The sequence below is a fragment of the Sciurus carolinensis genome, chromosome 2 (genome assembly GCF_902686445.1).
Source record: "Sciurus carolinensis chromosome 2, mSciCar1.2, whole genome shotgun sequence".
NCBI lineage: Eukaryota > Metazoa > Chordata > Mammalia > Rodentia > Sciuridae > Sciurus > Sciurus carolinensis.
The window spans coordinates 172,692,410-172,711,581 of NC_062214.1; the positions used below are offsets into that span (position 1 = coordinate 172,692,410).

The following is a 19,172-nucleotide window of genomic DNA, read 5'->3' on the forward strand; positions in this document are numbered from 1 at the left end:
AGAAAGGCAGGGATACCTAAGCTGTGACTGTTTTTGCTAAGAATGTTTCATGCTGATTTTGAAGTTGGCAATTGTTGAAATTATTTGCATGTTTTTCTTGCACCACTTTCTGTCTTAGATGCAGATATGGGAAGAAATTCTGGTAAAACAATAAATTTTTATTGAATAAAGGAGAAAAAATATGTGAGATTAGCTTTATATCCATTTCCAATAGTCTGTGCAACAATGAGTTCCAAAAATTTTATTTTTTAGTGGTACTGTGGATTGAACCCAGGGGTACTTGACCACTGAGTTACATCCCCAGCACCGCCCCCCCCTCTTTAAAATATATTTTTTAGTTGTAGATGGACACAATACCTTTGTTTAATTTATTTATTTAATGTGGTGCTGAGAATTGAACCCAGTGCCTCACACTTGCTAGGTGAGCACTCCACCACAGACCCACGCCAGCCCTTGTAATTTTTTTTTTTTATTCTGGAAACAGGGTCTCACTAAATTGCTGAAGCTGACCTGGAACTTCTTGCCTCAGCTTCCCAAGTTGCTGGAATTACAGGTGTGTGCCATTGTGCCTGGCTTCCAAAAATTTTAAATATGAAACTTTCATTGTGAAAAACCAGTCGGAGGAATGTGAATAATCACTTTTTCCTCTCTTATCTGTACACTTACCTCTGGGAAAAGGGGTCCTATATTTTGGTGGCGATCATCCTGTCTACACGACACATGAGGTTGCTCATTAGACATGTCTCTGGAGTTCAGCGTTCAGGTCCTGGGGCATTGCTGGTGACTTTTGAGTGCTGAGCGCCCACCTTACATTCTAACTGCCCCTTCTGGAGGTCTGGAAGCGCCTCAATCTTAGCAACTGCCACCATGGGCTCATTCCCCCATTCTCCACTAACCCATTCTTCTCTTGGTATTCTTCTCTGGTTGCTGTAGCATTTGGTTATCAGTTGAATTAGCCAGAAAGCCAAGTTAGCCTAGAATATTCTCTCCTATATCTCCCTCCCAGCAAGACCTTAGGAATATTGCAGGCTCCATAAGACTGCACATTGCTGAGTTATCACAGGAAGAGAAGGTGATTTGCCCAGTCCATCCCCATCCTTTCAGGTCATACCTGGGGCCACTGGCCAGCCCAAGTCTGGTCCAGTCATCCATGACTGAGGTACTTGACTAGTCTAGGGATCTGACAGATATAACAGTCTCCTATCCTACAGTCTCTGATAAACTGTGGTCTATGCTGTAAGCCAAGGAGATAGTCATTTGGCCTCAAGTCTTGTGTTTTCCAAGACTTTGGATTCCAGGCAGCTGAGGTGTGACACACCATGACAGAGGCTTCCACAGGAAATGCGACAGAGTGCAGTGGGATCACAAGGAAGCATGTGCTGGTGTTGCCTGGAATCTCAGCTCATCCTAGCTGCCCTCCCACCATGCAGCTGCTTAGGGCTCACTCTTCTCTGAGAAATGTATGCTGCCTGTGGTCTATGGGAAAAACCTCCCTTGCCCCTCAGGTGACGCTGGTTGCTGGATGTAAAAGATTATCCAGCTGGGCATGGTGGTGCATTCCTATAATCCCAGAAACTCGGGAGGCTGAGGCAGGAGAATCGTGAGTTCAAAGTCAGCCTCAACAATTTAGCAAGACCCTGTCTCAAAATATAAAAAAGGGCTGGGGATGTTGCTCAGTGGTTAAGTGTCCCTGGGTTCAATCCCTGGTACCAAAATAAATAGAATTCATCCTGGGACCTGGAAGTGTGGCTCAGTGGTAGAGCACTACCTAGCATAGCAAAGCCCTGGGCTCAATCCCCAGCACTAGAGGGAAAACAAACTCATCTCACTTTGGTGTCGGTCCTAAGTTTCTAAATTTTTAGGAAGGGGCAGGAAGGCAGAGAAGCAAAGCTCAGAAAGTGCTTTCAAGGGAAGCTGTTCCAGTGCTGGGTGCTGCCCACTTCTCACAGGAAACTTCTAGAGTGATTTCTCCTCCCTATCCCTGACTAGTGCCACCCAGGGTTACCTGTGGGATGTCACTGGCAGGTTCCTAAGTGTTCCCATTGCTAGTTTATCTCATGGGAGAGGAGAGGGAAGCTGTTAGGGAGATGAGAAGCAGCAGAAAATAGGTTTAATGGTATAATTTTTTCCCCCATGGAAAATGACTTTGAAAATAGCATGAAATCCGCTTAACTCTCGAAGGTACTCTGTGCTAGGCAGAGAGGGAGGGGGTGGCTGAGGTAGCCAGACAGGCTGCTGCCCACGAATCACTTTCTGCTCACTGCTCTAGCAGAGGGCAGAAGGGCCACGGGGCGTCCTTCCTAGTGCTTCCTTCTGTCCAGACAGCAGCCCCCTGTTGGGGAAGAGGGAAGCACAGGTGTCGGGGGTCAGGGAGGCCTGAGGGAGCACTGAGTGCTCTGGGCTCCCTCCTGCTCCCCTCCCTATCTCCCTTCCTCCCAAGCCCAGCTTGGCTCAGAGGGGTGCCTCTACCATTCTGTGTCTCGTGGGTGTTGACAATTTCTAGGTTCCCTGCCTTCGGGCAGAGTTATCTGTCATCACTTAAGTCAGAATCAGGGCACAGCTAGGCTGCATGACAGTATCCAGGACAGGTGCCAATGGCTTTGGGGTCCACTGATCCTCAGAGTTTGCCTCTGTGGGGACAGGATGGAAGTTAGTATCTTTGGAATATTCAATACTTTATTTATTCCATTCACATTTGTGGGGGTCTGGGGGCAAGGGAGGAAAAAGGTTACAGAGCATAGGGAGACCTGACCCCCTGGAATTGTTTATAAATGACGACTGTAAAACTGGTTCTCGCTCCTAGGTCCAAGGAGTCTCAGGGATCCAATCAGTATTTGCAATTTTATGTCTTCATTTAGAATCTTAGAAAATAATCATAACCCTTTAAAAAAATTTAAGTTTGTTCTTTTTAATTGTATGTGACAGTGGAATGTATTTTGGCATATCCTAATACGTGGACTGTAACTTCCCATTCTTGTGGTTGTATATGATGTGGAGTTACACTGGTCATGTATTTGCACATGAACATGGGAAAGTGATATTGCATTGATTCTACTGTCTTTCCTGTTCCCAATCCCCCCCATTCCCCCGTGTCCAATCCACTGAACCTCTACTCCCCCACCCCCCATTGTGAGCCAGCATGTACATATCAGAGAACATTCAGCCTTTGGTTTTATGGGACTGGCTTATTTCACTAAGCACAATATTCTCCAGTTCCATCTATTTACCAGCAAATGCCATAATTACATATGGCTGGGTAATATTCCATTGTGTCTATTCTATATACCACCATAACTCATCTTATTAGATCAAGACAGAATCCTTCACAGTGATACTTTGCCACTGGAAGACACTTCTAATGGAGTAAGACTTTTTTTTGTTGTTGTTTTATTTTAATATTTTTTAGTTGTTGATGGACCTTTATTTATTTATTTTTTAATTTATATGCGATGCCAAGAATCAAACTCAGTGCCTCACATATGCCAGGCAAGTGCTCTACCACTGAGCCCCAGTCCCAGCCCAAGACTTTGGTTTTTAAAGTCAGTTTTCCCCAAGCCAGGTCCTTGTAATAGATTACGAACTGCAACAGAGGGTTGACTTGAAGGAGTGACAAAGCGGCTATGTAAAGATGGAAGGGAGGGTCTTCCATGGCTGGAGCTCCAGCATGCCTCACTGCTGGGCTGAGGACTGGGAGGGATTTCTGAAAGAGCCTCTTAAACTCAGTGAGTGGGGAGGTTGGGCAGGAAGGAGTTGAGGATGCCAGGCCTGGAGCTGGGAGAAGCCTGACGAGGGTCGGCATTCGATTCAGTCATTTGACCCCCTGCACTTTGACACCCCAAACTGTTCAAAATGTTAGATTCCTAAAAATGAACATACCCATTGATAGTGTGGGATTGGCCATGATGAAGTATTTACACCACCGAAACTGGGAACCAGCCAGATGTGCTGGAGCTCTCTCAGATGGAAGAAATCTACACAGCTGACTTTTGTCAGTCTTCTCAATGTCATGTCACCTACTCAGAAAGGCCTGACCCCAAGTGAAGTCACTTCATCACTGTTACCATAGGCCTTTACAGCTTATCCCCATCAGAAATGGTCACTGTCTGCACTACGCCTGTCTCTTCTCACTGGAATGCAAGTCCCCAGAGAGCAGAAACACATTTTATCCCTCTTCCCAGATAGTACCCAGCACATAGTAGGTGCTCAAAAATATATATCAAGCTGGGCACTGCAATGCACACCTGTAATCCCCACAGCTCCAGACGCTGAGGCAGGAGGATTGCAAGTTTAAGGCCAGCTTCAGCAACTTAGTGATGGGGATCTAGCTGGGATGTGGTCCCTCAGTTCAATCCTCAGTACCTAAATAAATAAATAAATAAAAATAGAAATTAAGAAATGAGAAGCTTTGGAGCTGGAAATGGACTGTTTTCTCCAGGGACCCTGTGTAGATTGTCAGGGGACAAGAGGGAGCCCAGTGCTGGGTACTGGTTGGCTCTTGGCCAGACCAGATGAGAATGAGACAGACCTGCTGAACTGACTGGAATGGGCCAAAACTAACAGGTCCTTGTTTTGGGAATAGGGACACTGGGTTTAGCAAATAAGGCATAACCAATTACATTTGAATTTCAGGTAACAGTAATTTTTTAGTATAAGTATGTTCCATACAATATTAGAGACATAGTAAACAACTGCTCTTTGTTTACCTGAATTTCAATGTAATATAACCATGTTTTCTCTTTGGGGAGTCAGTGGTACATGGGAGAGTGCTCCCTGAGTCTTCGGATCTCATTAATTTTCTCTCCTCCCAGCCACGTTTGGTTGTCTGCTCTCTCTGAGCTGTGACAGGATGGCAGGGGAATCCCCTCTCCAGCCAATTCCATCTCCACCCCCACGTCCTGAGAGGCACTGGGCAGCTTGAACTTGATCACTCTGAGCAGTTTTCATTTGAGGCCTGGGTGTAGCAAGCCCTGGGCTGGCCCTGGGCTTCACCTGTAGATGAACATTACGATCACCTGGATGCTTGTAACACGAGCTGGGCCCAGGCCAACTGCAGCCCAATTAAAATTAGAAGCTCCACATAGTCTTGTTAACCTGCACCATGATTTTTTCTTCTAAATATAGTATCTATCCCCTTCACTTCCATCATCACATATTAGGCTGTGACATACTCCCAACCCATCTTCCATTCTATCTCTTCATTTGTTTCTTTTTTAGGGGGCGGGGGGAGCTCAAATCCAGAGCCATGTGCATTCTAAGCAACTGCTCTACCACTGAGCTACATTCCTAGCCCTCTAGATCCTTTGAGTCTATCCTCTTTCCCTCTCTCTTGACACTGCAAATGGAACCCAGGGCCTTACGAAGGCTAGGTAAGTGCTCTACCACTGAACTATACCCCTGACCTTTTTTGATTTTTTTTTTTTTTTTTCCTTGTTGCTGAGACAGAGTCTGGCCAAGTTCCTCAGGTTGACCTCAAACTTGCTGGCCTCCTACCTCAGCCTTCTGAATAGCTGGAATTACAGCTACCTGTTGACCACACCTGGTCAACTCTAGTCTTTGTGCTGCAACCAGGAAGGGAAATTTTGAGATTCAAATCTAAGCAAGTAATTTCTCTGGTCATTCCTATGTTCTCAGGAAAAAGATCAAAATAATCCCTTTATAGTGGGGAGACCTGGCAGACATTAATGAAGTCAAGCAATTAAGGTTAACTACACCAGCAATAAGACATATGACTGCTGTGGAATTCTTGCCAAAAATTTATAGCCCTGATCTAATCCTGATATCAGATGAGCTAAAATTGACAGACATCATGACTAGGCAGTACTCTTCAGAAGTGTCCACATTGGGGTTGGGGGTATGGTTCAGTTGTAGAGAGCTTGCCTACCATGCAAGTTGGGGTTCCATCGCCAGTTTTAAAAAAGAGAAGAGGATTCGATATTCAATGCAAAGTGGACCCTTGATTGGATCCACATGAGAAAAAAGTATTAGAAAAAAACATACACTGGTGAAACATGAATAAGCACTGTAGTTTAATAGTATCATACAATCTTTTCCTGGTTATTATCATTTTACTTATGTGAATTGTTAACATTAGGGGAATTAAGTAAAGGGTATTTGGGAATTCTCTGTGCTATTTTTGCAACTTTTACATAGGCTTAAATTTATTTCTTTTTAAAATTTTTTTAGTTGTTGATGGACAACTTTATTTTGTTCATTTATTTATAAGTGGTGCTGAGAATTGAACCTAGTACCTCACACATGCTAGGCAAGTGCTCTACCACTGAGCCACAACCCCAGCCCTAGGCTTAAAGTTATTTCGAAATGAAAAGGTAAAAAGAAAATCCTTCACATGGCCTTGGAGGTTCAGTATGGTCTAGCTACTCTTTCAGTAGAACAGCCATACAAACCTTTTTCTTTTCTTTCTTTTTGTAGTACTGAGGTTTGAACCCAGGGCCTCAAGAATACTAGGCAAGTGCTCTACCACTGAGCTATGTCCTCAGTTCTTCTCTTTTTTTATTTTGAGACAGGGTCTCACTAAATTCCTCAAGACTGATCTTGAATTTACTACCCAAGTAGCTGGGTACAGGTGTGCACTATCGTGCCGGGCCTTCCAGTCTTAACATGCAGCCAGGTTTGAGAATCACTGCTCAAAAGTCAATGTTCTGGCTTAGCTTCAAGGCCCAATATAGTCCCTGGCACATAGTAAGTGCTCAAGAAATATAACAAATAAGCCGGGCATGGTAGTGCATGCCTGTAATCCCAGCGATTTGGAAGGTGGAGGCAGGAGGATCACAAGTTCCAGGCCAGCCTCAGCAATTTAGTAAGGTCCTGTCTCAAAATTAAAAAAAAAAGAAAAAAAGAAAATGTCTGGGAATGGACTTCAGCGGTAGAGTGCTTCTGGGCTCAATCCCCAGAATCAACAAGCAAATAAACAAACAGCAAACCAAACGACAACAAAACAAACAATAAAAAACACAACAAATAAAGAACAAAAAAAATTTGCTGAAAGGATGGATATAAATGTGCCACAAGGTGCTCATTTTGGCAGCACATATACTAAAATTGGAACGATACAGAGAAGATTAGCCTGGTCCCTGCACAAGGATGACATAAATGTGCTACAAGTAATGTCTAGATCTTGGTCATTAATGAGAACAACGATAATGATATAGAAAATAAAATAAGAATGAACCTTGAACCCCCCCAAAAAAGAACCTTGAAGACATTATAATAAGTGATATTTAGCTTAGCTAGACACATAGGACAGTGTGTGATTTTACTTATATGAGGGATCTAGTTTAGGCAAATTCATGGAGACAGAAAGTACATGGGGGTTAGGAGGGTTGGGGAAAGGGGAGTTAAATTGTCTACTGGTTACAGAGTTTCTGTATGGGGTGATGAAAAACTTAGAAATAGATAGTAATGTTAGTGGTGCAATGTTGTAAGTATAATTATTGGCAATGAACTGTAAACTAAAAAATGGTTAAAAGGCAATATATATATATATATATATATATATATATATATATATATATATTCCCCCAAACAAATAAATAAAAAGGGAGTGGGGCAGAGGGTGTAGCCCAGTGGTAGAGCACATGCTTAGCATACATGAAGCCCTGGGTTCAATCCCTAGGACCAGGGGGAAAAAAGTGAAGTACTGATCTATGCTGCAACATGGATAAATCTCAGAAACATGCTAAGTAACAGGAGCCAGACACAGAAAATCACATGTTGCATGATATCTTTGATATTAAGTAGCTAGGACGGGTAAGTATATAGATGGTGGCCAGGGGAGACAGGGAGGGGGGACATGGGGAGTGAGTTCTTCACGGGTGTGGGTGTTCTTCCTGGTTGATGAAAAGTTTTAAAATGAAAGAAAGGCAGCAGCTGGAGGCTGACACAGGAGGACTGCAAATTCAAGTCCAGCCTTGGCAGCTTAGTGAGACCCTGTCTCAAAAAAGAAAATAAGAAGGTCAGGGGATGTGGTTCAGAGGTACAGCATCCCTGGGTTCAATCCCTGCTGGGGAAAAAAAAAAAAAAAGAAAAAGAAAAAAACCAACTGTATACTAGGTGAATTTTATCTCAATTAAAAAAACAAAACCAAAAAAAACCAAAAAAAGCTGGGTGTGGTGGTGTACTCCTATAAACCCAGTGACTTGGGTGGTGGAGGCAGGAGAATTCCAAGTTCAAGGCTAGCCTGGGCCATCTAACTTAGTGAGATCCTGTCTCAAAAATAAAATTTGAAAAAGAACTGGTGATGGTAGACTGCTTGCCCAGTGTGGACAAGCCCCTGAGTTCAATAACCAGTACTACTACAACAAAAAAAGAAAAGAAAAGAAGAAGAAGAAGAAGAAGAAGAAGAAAAAAAAAAAAAATATATATATATATTTATATATATATTGAACCCATAGGGCCCCTCCCCAGTCCTGTGCCTCATTCTCTCCTGATCCAAAATCTGGGACTTCTCTCCTGAAGCTATTCCATAACAGTCAGTTCTCACTTCCTAAGCAAAAGGTAACAATCTTATTAGATGAAAATGTGGCCCAACATTCAATCACAGCCTCTAAATACTCTTCTCCGTGTCCTTGGGGACTTCTGAGAAATAGGACTTCCTGGGATTTCTTCACTAATCAGGCAATATTTGGGTTTGTTTATCAGGTATCTGCTAAGGACCAGCAGGGGTCCCGGCGCTCAGGTTGGACAAAATCTGGGCAGGGACCAGGCGTGGTGGCATGCCTGTAATCCCAGCAGCTCAGGAGGCTGAGGCAGAAAGATCCCAAGTTGAAAGTCAGTCTTAGCAACTTAGGGAGACCCCGTTTCTAAGTAAAATATAAACAAGGCTGGTGAGGTAGTTCAGAGGTTAAGCACCCCTGGGTTCAATCCCTGGTGCAAAAAAAGAGAAAATCTGGATAGGGGAGGAAATGGAAACAGCTCAGATACACAAACTACAATGATTTGCAACGTTCACCTTGAAGTCTGTACTAAGTGGAAGACTTAATTAAATTAAATCTAAGTTTAATCTAATTTAATAGAATTAAAAATCCCTCGGGGAGGGAGTTGGCTTCTGAATGGAGGAAGAATTTCTAAGCGGTGGAACTTCTAACCTGGTACAAAGCAAAGGCGATAATTGGCCCTTGGGAAACAGGTAAGGTGGGCAAAGGATGAGGCCAGACCAGGTGGGGAATTTTGGTCACATCCTCCTGTAGGTCACAGTGGACCGTTACTACAGGTTTGTAAACAGAGGTGGTCCTCAGGGACTGTGGGCCTCACCAGGGAACAGCCATTAAATTCTCTAAAGGGTCCCCAAAGAGGATAAGAAGTCTATTGTAAAAAGAGCTGGACTGTTGCGCTATCCCAGCTGCCTGGGTTCGGCCAGAGCAGACTCTTCCCCAGTCCCTGGTGCAGCGCTGGTTCCAGGTCATTTGTGTCCTGAGCAGCTGGTTCTCCTGGGTCTCTATCGCCTCCTCCCCACCCGGGCTCCCTGGAGCTGTCCTCACAGCTCTTCCACTTGGGCCAGCTCTGAGGTCTTCACCGGTGGCTGGGCTCCCAGGTGGGAGTCTGCGTGTCTTCCCACCATAGTGTCACCTACTGCCTCCCCCTCCTACTGGCAATGTTCTTGTTCCACTCTTTCCCTCTCCTGAAGCAGCTCTCATGTCATCCGTGAGTGATGAGCAATGTCCCAGTTGCCAAATCTGAAGTCACCTCAGGGCACCTCCTCCTCCTGGTCCTCCTCCCCCTCATCTTCTGAAAAGCTCCCCTCTCTTGACCTCCCTGACATGGCGCCTGCCTATCTGGAATCTCTGACTTCTAATGCCGAGGCTTTTCTGTTTTTTCTTTTTGAATTTTCAGTGTTTCCTCACCTTTAAAATATGTGTGTCTTCCTTCTTTCCTCCCTTCCTCCCTCCCTCCCTCCCTCCCTCCCTTCCTTCCTTCCTTCCTTCCTTCTTTCCTCCCTCCCTTCCTTCCTTCCTTCCTTCCTTCCTTCCTTCTTTCCTTCCTTCCTTTTCTTTTTTTCTTTTTTTGGTACTGGATTGAATTCAGGGGTACTTAACCTCTGAGCCACATCCCCAGCCCTTTTTATTTTTCGTCATGGGTAATGTACACACATAGGAACAGAAGTCAAACAGAGCAAAAGAGCACAAAGTGAAAATGATTTCTTCCTCCCTGATTATCTATCCCCCCAGATCTCTCCCCAGGGGTACTTGTGCTTAACCATTTTTTGATATTCTTCTAAAACTGTCCAGTACAGTAGCATGTGACTATTGAGCACTTGAAATGTGTCTAGCTTGAGTTGAGATGTGCTGCAGTGTAAAGTACATGCCAGAGTTCAGAGACTTAGTGTAAAAAATACTTTTATAAAGATTTCATTAATGGAGCTGGGGTCATGGCTCAGTGGCAGAGTGCTGGCCTTGCATGTGTGAGGCAATGGGTTCAATTCTCAGCACTGCATATAAATAAATAAAATAAAGGTCCATTGACAACTAAAAAATATTTTTAAAAATTTCATTGATAATTTTAGAATATTGAGCTGGGCACAGTGGTACACGCCTGTAATCCTAGCAACTTGGGAAGCTGAGGCAGGAGGATCATAAGTTTGAGTCAGACCTCAGCAACTTAGTGAAACCCTGTATCAAAATATAAATAAACGAAGAAAGAAAGAGAGAAAGAGAGAGAGAGAGAGGGAGGGAGAGAGAGAAAAGAAAAAGAAAAGAAAAGAAAAAGAAAGAAAGAAAGAAAGAAAGAAAGAAAGAAAGAAAGAAAGAAAGAAAGAGGCTAGAGATATAGCTCAGTGCTAGAGCACCACTGGGTTCAATCTCCCATACTGGTCCTCCAAAAAAAATTAATTAAATGTTAAAATGATAATATATATATACATAACACATATGTAAATATTTATATTTAAATATATATATATATATATATATATATATATATTTATATATTGGTATCAGGATTGCCTAGTCTTTTTTTTTTTTTTTGGTGAGGGATACTGGGGTTCAACCCAGGGGCACTTAACCACTGAGCCACATCCCCAGGTCTTTTTTGTATTTTATTTAGAAACAGGGTCTCACTGAGCTGCTTAGGGCCTTGCTAAATTGCTGAAACTGGCTTTGAACTTGCAATCCTCCTGCCTCAGACTCCCAAGATGCTGGGATTACAGGTTATGTGTGCCCATGCACCCAGCTACTTCCTCCTTTTTATTCATTTATTTATTTATTTATTTATTTTTTAAAATTTATTTTTATTGTAAACAAATGTGATACATGTTGTTTCTGTTTGTACATGGAGTAACAGCATACCATTTGTGTAATCATACATTTACATAGGGTAATGATGTTTGATTCGTTCTGTTGTTGTTTCCTTCCCCCCACCCCTCCACCCCTCCCACCCCTCTTTTCCCTCTATACAGTCCCTCCTTCCTCCATTCTTGCCCCCTTCCCACCCCCCATTATGTGTCATTATCTGCTTATAAGTGAGATCATTCGTCCTTTGGTTTTTTGAGATTGGCTTATCTCACTTAGCATGATATTCTCCAATTTCAACCATTTGCCTGCAAATGCCATAATTTTATTATTCTTTATAGCTGAGTAATATTCCATTGTATATATATATATATATATATACACCACAGTTTCTTTATCCATTCATCAATTGAAGGACATCTAGATTGGTTCCACAGTCTGGCTATTGTGAATTGAGCAGCTATGAACATTGATGTGGCTGTATTTCTGTAGTATGCTGATTTTAAGTCCTTTGGGTATAGGCCGAGAAGTGGGATAGCTGGGTCAAATGGTGGGTCCATTCCAAGTTTTCTAAGGAATCTCCACACTGCTTTCCAGAGTGGCTGCACTAATTTGCATCCACACCAGCAATGTATGAGTGTACCTTTTCCCCCACATCCTCTCCAACACCTATTGTTGCTTGTATTCTTGATAATCGCCATTCTAATTGGGGTGAGATAGAATCTTAGTGTAGTTTTGATTTGCATTTCTCTTATTACTAAAGATGGTGAACATTTTTTCATATGTTTGTTGATTGCTTATAGATCTTCTGTGAAGCGTCTGTTCATATCCTTAGCCCATTTGTTGATTGGGTTATTTGTATTCTTGGTGTAGAGTTTTTTGGGTTCTTTATATATTCTAGAAATTAGTGCTCTATCTGAAGTATGAGTGGCAAAGATATTCTCTCACTCTATAGGCTCTCTCTTCGCATTGCTGATAGTTTCCTTTGCTGAGAGAAAGCTTTTTAGTTTGAATTTATCCCAGTTATTGATTCTTGCTTTTATTTCTTGTGCTATGGGAGTCCTGTTAAGGAAGTCTGACCCCAAGCCAACAAGGTGAAGATTTGGACCTACTTTTTCTTCTATAAGATGCAGGGTCTCTGGTCTGATTTCAAGGTCCTTGATCCATTGTGAGTTGATTTTTGTGCAGGGTGAGAGATAGGGGTTTAGTTTCATTCTGTTGCATATGGATTTCCAGTTTTCTCAGCACCATTTGTTGAAGAGGCTATCTTTTCTCCATTGCATATTTTTGGCACCTTTGTCTAGTATGAGAAAATTGTATTTATTTGGGTTTTTGTCCGTGTCTTCTATTCTGTACCATTGATCTACCTGTCTATTTTGGTGCCAATACCATGCCGTTTTTGTTACTATTGCTTTGTAGTTGAAGTTCTGGTATTGCGATACCCCCTGTTTCATTCTTCCTGCTAAGGATTGCTTTAGCTATTCTGGGTTTCTTATTCTTCCAGATGAATTTCATGATTGCTTGCTCTATTTCTGTAAGGTATGTCATTGGGATTTTAATTGGAATTGCATTGAATCTGTATAGCACTTTTGGTAGTATGGCCATTTTGACAATATTAATTCTGCCTATCCAAGAACATGGGAGATTTTTCCATCTTCTAAGGTCTTCCTCAATTTCTTTCTTCAATGTTTTATAGTTTTCATTGTAGAGATCTTCTACCTCTTTGGTTAGATTGATTCCCAAGTATTTTATTTTTTTTGAGGCTATTGCAAATGGAGTTGTTTTCCTCATTTCCCTTTCAGCTGTTTCGTCGCTTGCATATAAAAATGCTTTAGATTTATGCGTGTTGATTTTATAGCCTATTTTTCTGAATACATTGATGAGGTCTAGAAGTTTTCTGGAGAAGGTTTTTGGATCCTCTAAATATAGAATCATGTCATCAGCAAATAGTGACAGCTTAAGTTCCTCTTTCCTATTCATATTCTTTTAATTTCTTTAGTTTGTCTAATTGCTCTGGCTAGAGTTTCGAGGACAATGTTGAATAGAAGTGGTGAAAGAGGACATCCCTGTCTTGTTCCCATTTTTAAAGGGAATGCTTTCAATTTTTCTCCATTAAGAATGATGTTGGCCTTGGGCTTAGCATAAATAGCCTTTACAATGTTCAGGTATGTTCCTACTATCCCTATTTTTTCTAGTGTTTTGAGCATGAAGGGGTGTTGTATTTTGTCGAATGCTTTTTCTGTGTCAATTGAAATAACCATATGATTCTTATCCTTAAGTCTATTGACATGATGGATTACGTTTATTGATTTACGGATGTTAAACCATCCTTGCATTCCAGGGATGAACCCACTTGATCGTGGTGCACGATTTTCTTAATATGTTTTTGGATACGGTTTGCCAATATTTTGTTAAGGATCTTTGCATCTATATTCATCAAGGATATTGGTCTAAAATTTTGTTTCCTTGATGTGTCTTTTCCTGGTTTGGGTATGAGGGTGATATTAGCTTCATAGAATGAGTTTGGTAGGGTACCCTCCTTTTCTATTTCCTGGAATACTTTGAGAAGTACTGGAATGAGTTCTTCTTTGAAGGTCTTGTAGAACTTGGCTGAGAATCTGTCTGGTCCTGGACTTTTCTTGAATGGTAGGTTTCTAATGGCTTCTTCTATTTCATTGTTTGATATTGATCTGTTTAAATTGTGTATGTCCTCCTGGTTCAGCTTGGAAGGAGCATATGTCTCTAGAAATTTGTCAATGTCTTCGGTTGTTTCTATTTTGTTGGAGTACAGATTTTCAAAGTAGCTTCTCATTATGTTCTGTATCTCAGTGGTGTCTGTCGTGATATTTTCTTTTTCATCACGAATTTTAGTAATTTGAGTTTTTTCTCTCCTTCTCTTTGTTAGTGTGCCTAAGGGTTTCTCTATTTTGTTTACTTTTTCAAAGAACCAACTTTTTGTCTTGTCAATTTTTTGAATTGTTTCTTTTGTTTCAATTCATTGATTTCAGCTCTGATTTTAATTATTTCCTGTCTTCTACTACTTTTGCTGTTATCTGTTCTTCTTTTTCTAGGACTTTGAGTTGTAATGTTAGGTCATTTAGTTGTTGACTATTCATTCTTTTATCTCCTCCCTGATGTTTTTTGTTATCCATGTTTCATTCAATAGCATATTATTTAGTCTCCAGATGTTGGAGTAATTCCGTTTTTTATTTTGTCATTGATTTCTATTCTCAGTTCATTATGATCTGATAGAACACAAGGCAGTATCTCTATTTTTTTGCATTTCCTAAGGACTGCTTTGTGGAATAACATATGGTCTATTTTCGAGAAGGTTCCATGTGCTGCTGAGAAGAAAGTGAATCTGCTCGTTGATAGATGGAATATTCTATATATGTCTATTAAGTCTAGGTTATTGATTGTGTTATTGAGTTCTATGGTTTCTTTGTTTGGTTTTTATTTGGAAGATCTATCTAGTGGTGACAGCAGTGCGTTAAAGTCACCCAGAATTATTGTGTTGTGGTCTATGTGATTCCTGAAATTGAGAAGGATTTGTTTGATGTACAGGGATGCACCATTGTTTGGGGCATAAATATTTACTATTGTTATGTCTTCCTGATTTATGTTTCCCTTAAGCAATATTTAATGTCCTTCTTTATCCCTTCTGACTAACTTTGGCTTGAAGTCCACTTTATCTGATATAAGAATGGAAACCCCCTCTTTTTTACTGAGTCCATGTGCATGGTAGGTTTTTCCCCATCCTTTCACCTTTAGTTTGTGGATGTCTTTTTCTATGAGTCTCTTGCAGGCAACATATTGTTGGGTCTTTCTTTTTAATCCATTCTGCCAGTCTGTGTCTTTTGATTGATGAGTTTAGGCCATTAACATTCAGGGTTATTATTGAGGTATGATTTGTATTCCCAGTCATTTGGCTTATTTTTGGTTTTTAAGTTGGCTTGGTTTCTCCTTTGAGTGGTTTTTCTCTAAGGTAATTCCTCCCTTTGCTGACCTCCGTTGTTGTTTTTCATTTCCTCCTCATGGAATATTTTGTTGAGAACATTCTGTAGTGCAGGCTTTCTATTTGTAAATTCTTTTAACTTTTGTTTATCATGGAAGGATTTTATTTCATCTTCAAATCTGAAGGTTAGTTTTGCTGGGTATAGGATTCTTGGTTGTCAACCATGTTCTTTCAGAGCTTGAAATATGTTGTTCCAGGCACTTCTAGCTTTTAAAGTCTGGGTTGAGAAGTCAGCTGCTATCTGTATTGGTCTCTCCCTATATGTAATTTGATGCTTTTCTCTCACGGCCTTCAAAATCCTATCTTTATTTTGAATGTTAGGCATTTTCATTATAATGTGCCTTGGTGTGGATCTGTTGTGATTTTGTGCATTTGGTGTTCTGTAAGTCTCTTGTATTTGATTTTCCATTTCATTCTTCAGGTTTGGGAAATTTTCTGATATTATTTCATTGAATAGGTTGTTCATTCCTTTGGTTTGTATCTCTGTGCCTTCCTCAATCCCAATAATTCTTAAATTTGGTCTTTTCATGATGTCTCATAGTTCTTGGAGATTCTCTTCATGAATTTCTTACCATCTTCTCTGTTTGAGCAACTTTATTTTCAAGATTAAATATTTGTCTTCATTGTCTGAGGTTCTGTCTTCCAAGTGGTCTAGTCTTTTGGTGATGCTTTCCATTGAGTTTTTTATTTGGTTTATTGTTTCCTTCATTTCAAGGATTTCCATTTGTTTGTGTTTTTTTTGAGAATCTCTATCTCTTTGTTGAAATGATCTTTTGCTTCCTGCAGGTGCTCTTTCAGCTTATTGGTATTATCATTCATTGCCTGCATTTGCTCTCTTATCTCATCCTTTGCTTCACGATCATCTTAATCATGTATAATCTGAAGTCCTTTTCTGACATTTCTTCTAACATACTGTCATTGGATTCTATTAATATAGAATCTAGATTTGTTTGGATCATTTTCTTCCCTTGTTTTTTCATGTTGTTCATGTATCTTCCCCTCTAGCAATGCAGATCTGGGGTATTGCAGATTTCCCCCAATAGGGTTATAGTGGCCCTATAGGTTTCCAAAACCCTTTCTTTAAGGGGAGACCAATATTAGCAGTGCCCAATTCAGACACTATGCAATCCTAGACCAAATAACCCCTATGAGGACAATAACAAAATTGTCATAATAAACAGAATAAGTTCAAATATTATCTTCAGTAAAACAAACAGATTTGCAATAAGGTCTGCAGTTTCAAATGGAGGACAAAGAGAATGCAGAGGGGTGTAGAATGTGGCTGACAATGAGCTTCAAGCCTCCAGCAGGTGTCTCAGGATGGGATTTGCCCCACCTAAAGATTGGAGCTACAGCTTCCAGGATTATCCAAGATGGCCGCTCTGGCTTCCAAATGTGTTGGCTCAGGGTGTGGCCGTGGTCGCTGGAGGTCCTGGAGGCGGGATGTGGTTGGTCAGGCAGGGGTCCTGGAGGTCGGGTGTGTTTGGTGTGGTTGTGGGATCCTGGAGGCCGGGTGTAATCAGTCGGTCTGGGGTCCCAGTGATAGGGCGCAGTCAGTTGGTCTGGGGGTCCTGGTGGCAGGGAGCAGTCAGTTGATGTGAGGGCCCCAGAGGCAGGGAGTGAGCAGTCGGGCTGAGGGATCCTGGAGATGGGGCTCAGTCAGTCCAGCCAGAGTTCCTACGGGGCCTGTCTGTTGTCTCAAAATGGCGGCAGCCACGTGTAATCAAACCTGCAGGTACTGTAGCAGTGAACTTCCAGGCAACAGCAGGCAGCTGGTGCTCCACTGGTGGTCGGCGATCAGTTTGCTGACTGTTGTCGAACGATCGGGAGGTGAACCTCATGTGTTGGGTGATGGATAGGTGTAAGGCAGGCAAATGGCGGATGATAGGCGCCTGAGCAATCTGCACTCAGAAAAACGCGTCGATATGCTGGCAGACTGCAGGAGATCACAGCAGACAAATGGGGTAAACAGCAGGGGATTGATAAGCAGCAAAAACTGCCTTACCAAGAAACAGATATCCTCTGCTTGAAACCGGATTACAGAGTAACAAGGAACCCAGCCTCCCTCCAGTCCGCCATCTTGGATGGTCTTTATTTTTCATTTTGAGACAGGGTCTTGCTAATTTATTTCACGAGGGCCTCATTAAGTTGCTGAGGCTGGCTTTGAACTTGCAATCCTCCTGCCTCAACCTCCTGAGTCACTGGGATTGAAATGATAATATTTTTGTCATAATGAGATAAATAAAATATACTAAAATCAATTTTATCTGTCACTGGCATTTTGACAGGGATTGCATTGAATCTGTAAATCACTTTGAGTAGTATGGAGACTTCAATATTGAGTTTTTTCAATCCATGAACATGGGATGCCTTATCATTTTGTGTTCTCTTCAATTTCTTTAATATTTCATAATTTTAATTGTAGAGTTCTTTTACCTCCTTTGTTAAATTTGCTCCTAGACATTTAATTAATTAACCTATTGTAGCTATTGTAAATGGAATTTCTGTCTTGATTTCTTTTTCAACCAGTTAATTACTGGTGTACTGAAAAACTACTGATTTTTTTATATGAACATCATTTATAATTTTATAAAAACACAACATAGGCAGCTTAGATTCCAACATATACTTTCCATAAATGCACTAAAGAGGAAACACATAGTCATAAATGTCATTGAACAAAGTACAGTGGGACTGAGCTAACTTCCCTGGAAGCACCTAAATTTGCCTAACAGGAGAGAGAGAGATCCTTGCACTTCAGCCCTAAGTAGAACATGATGAAATCTGCACCACAGAAAGAACCTGTCTTTGGCCATTCTGGTTCCCAGAGGCTCTATCTACTCCAGAGTAATTAATGTTACCCTCTGGCGACTCCCAGGGTAAAGCAAGACACTATATTGACACTATACTGGCTGGTTTGAAGAATTAAGTCAAACTGTCTACTTCAAAATGTGAAAAAAAATTTTTTTAAATTATCAACTATTATATTCTACAGACATTCCTCATCTTTACCCCACTCTAGGGTTCCATGAATAAGGGTAAGTTTTAGGAATGAGACATCTCATTTAAAACTGAAGTTCAAGATGAAACCAGATTCTCTGCTTCCGTCAGTGGGTAGAGTCCATTTAAGTTGCAGGTCTCTGCAGCTGAGAAAGCCCATTTCAATATTAGCAGTTGATCACAGCAGGGATTGTCTGCCAGTGTTAGCATGGAGGGTCACAGCTGGCAAAGCCAGTTTCTTCACTATCCAGAAACACTTTTGATTTCTGGTTTTTTAAAAAATTATTTTATTTTATTTTTTAACTTTTTTGGTACTGAGGATTGAATTCAAGGGCACTCGACCACACGTCCCCAGCACTATTTTGTATTTTATTTAGAGACAAGGTCTCACTGAGTTGCTTAGCACCTTGCTTTCTGCTGAGGCTGGCTTTGAGCTTTTGATCCTCCGGCCTCAGCCTCCAGAGACACTGGGATTACAGGCGTGCACCCTGCTCCTGGCTCCCAGCCTTTTAAAAAAATTTTTATTTTGAGTCTCACTCGACCAAGGCTGACCTTGAACTTGCAACTCTTAGCTTCCTGAGTTGCTAAATTATAGGTGTGTGCAGTGTGCGTGTCCTGCCCCCGCCCTTCCCGCCACAGCTAGATGTCGACCTTGTGTGCTGCGACTTTGCTGAATTCATTTTATCAGTTCTGACAGGTTTTTTTTGGTGGAGTCTTTAGGTTTTTCTATATATAAAATCACTTCATCTGCAAACAGGGATAGTTCCTGTGACTTCCTCCTTTCCAATTTGGATGCCTTTTATTTCTTTCTCTTACCTAATTGCTCTGGCTAGGATTTGTATCTAGGAGAAATGAGTATCCTTAAAAATTTTATTCAGGGAAGGTTGACTCTATCAGACTCACGTTAAGGAAAG

General features: G+C 41.3%; 1 non-coding gene across 1 annotated transcript; it reads left to right on the forward strand.

The window, feature by feature from the left end:
* Positions 1–7,029: 7,029 nt before the first annotated feature.
* On the forward strand, positions 7,030–7,137 carry LOC124978351 (U6 spliceosomal RNA). Its single transcript, XR_007107386.1, has one exon. It is a non-coding gene; the product is annotated as a U6 spliceosomal RNA (small nuclear RNA).
* Positions 7,138–19,172: the final 12,035 nt, after the last annotated feature.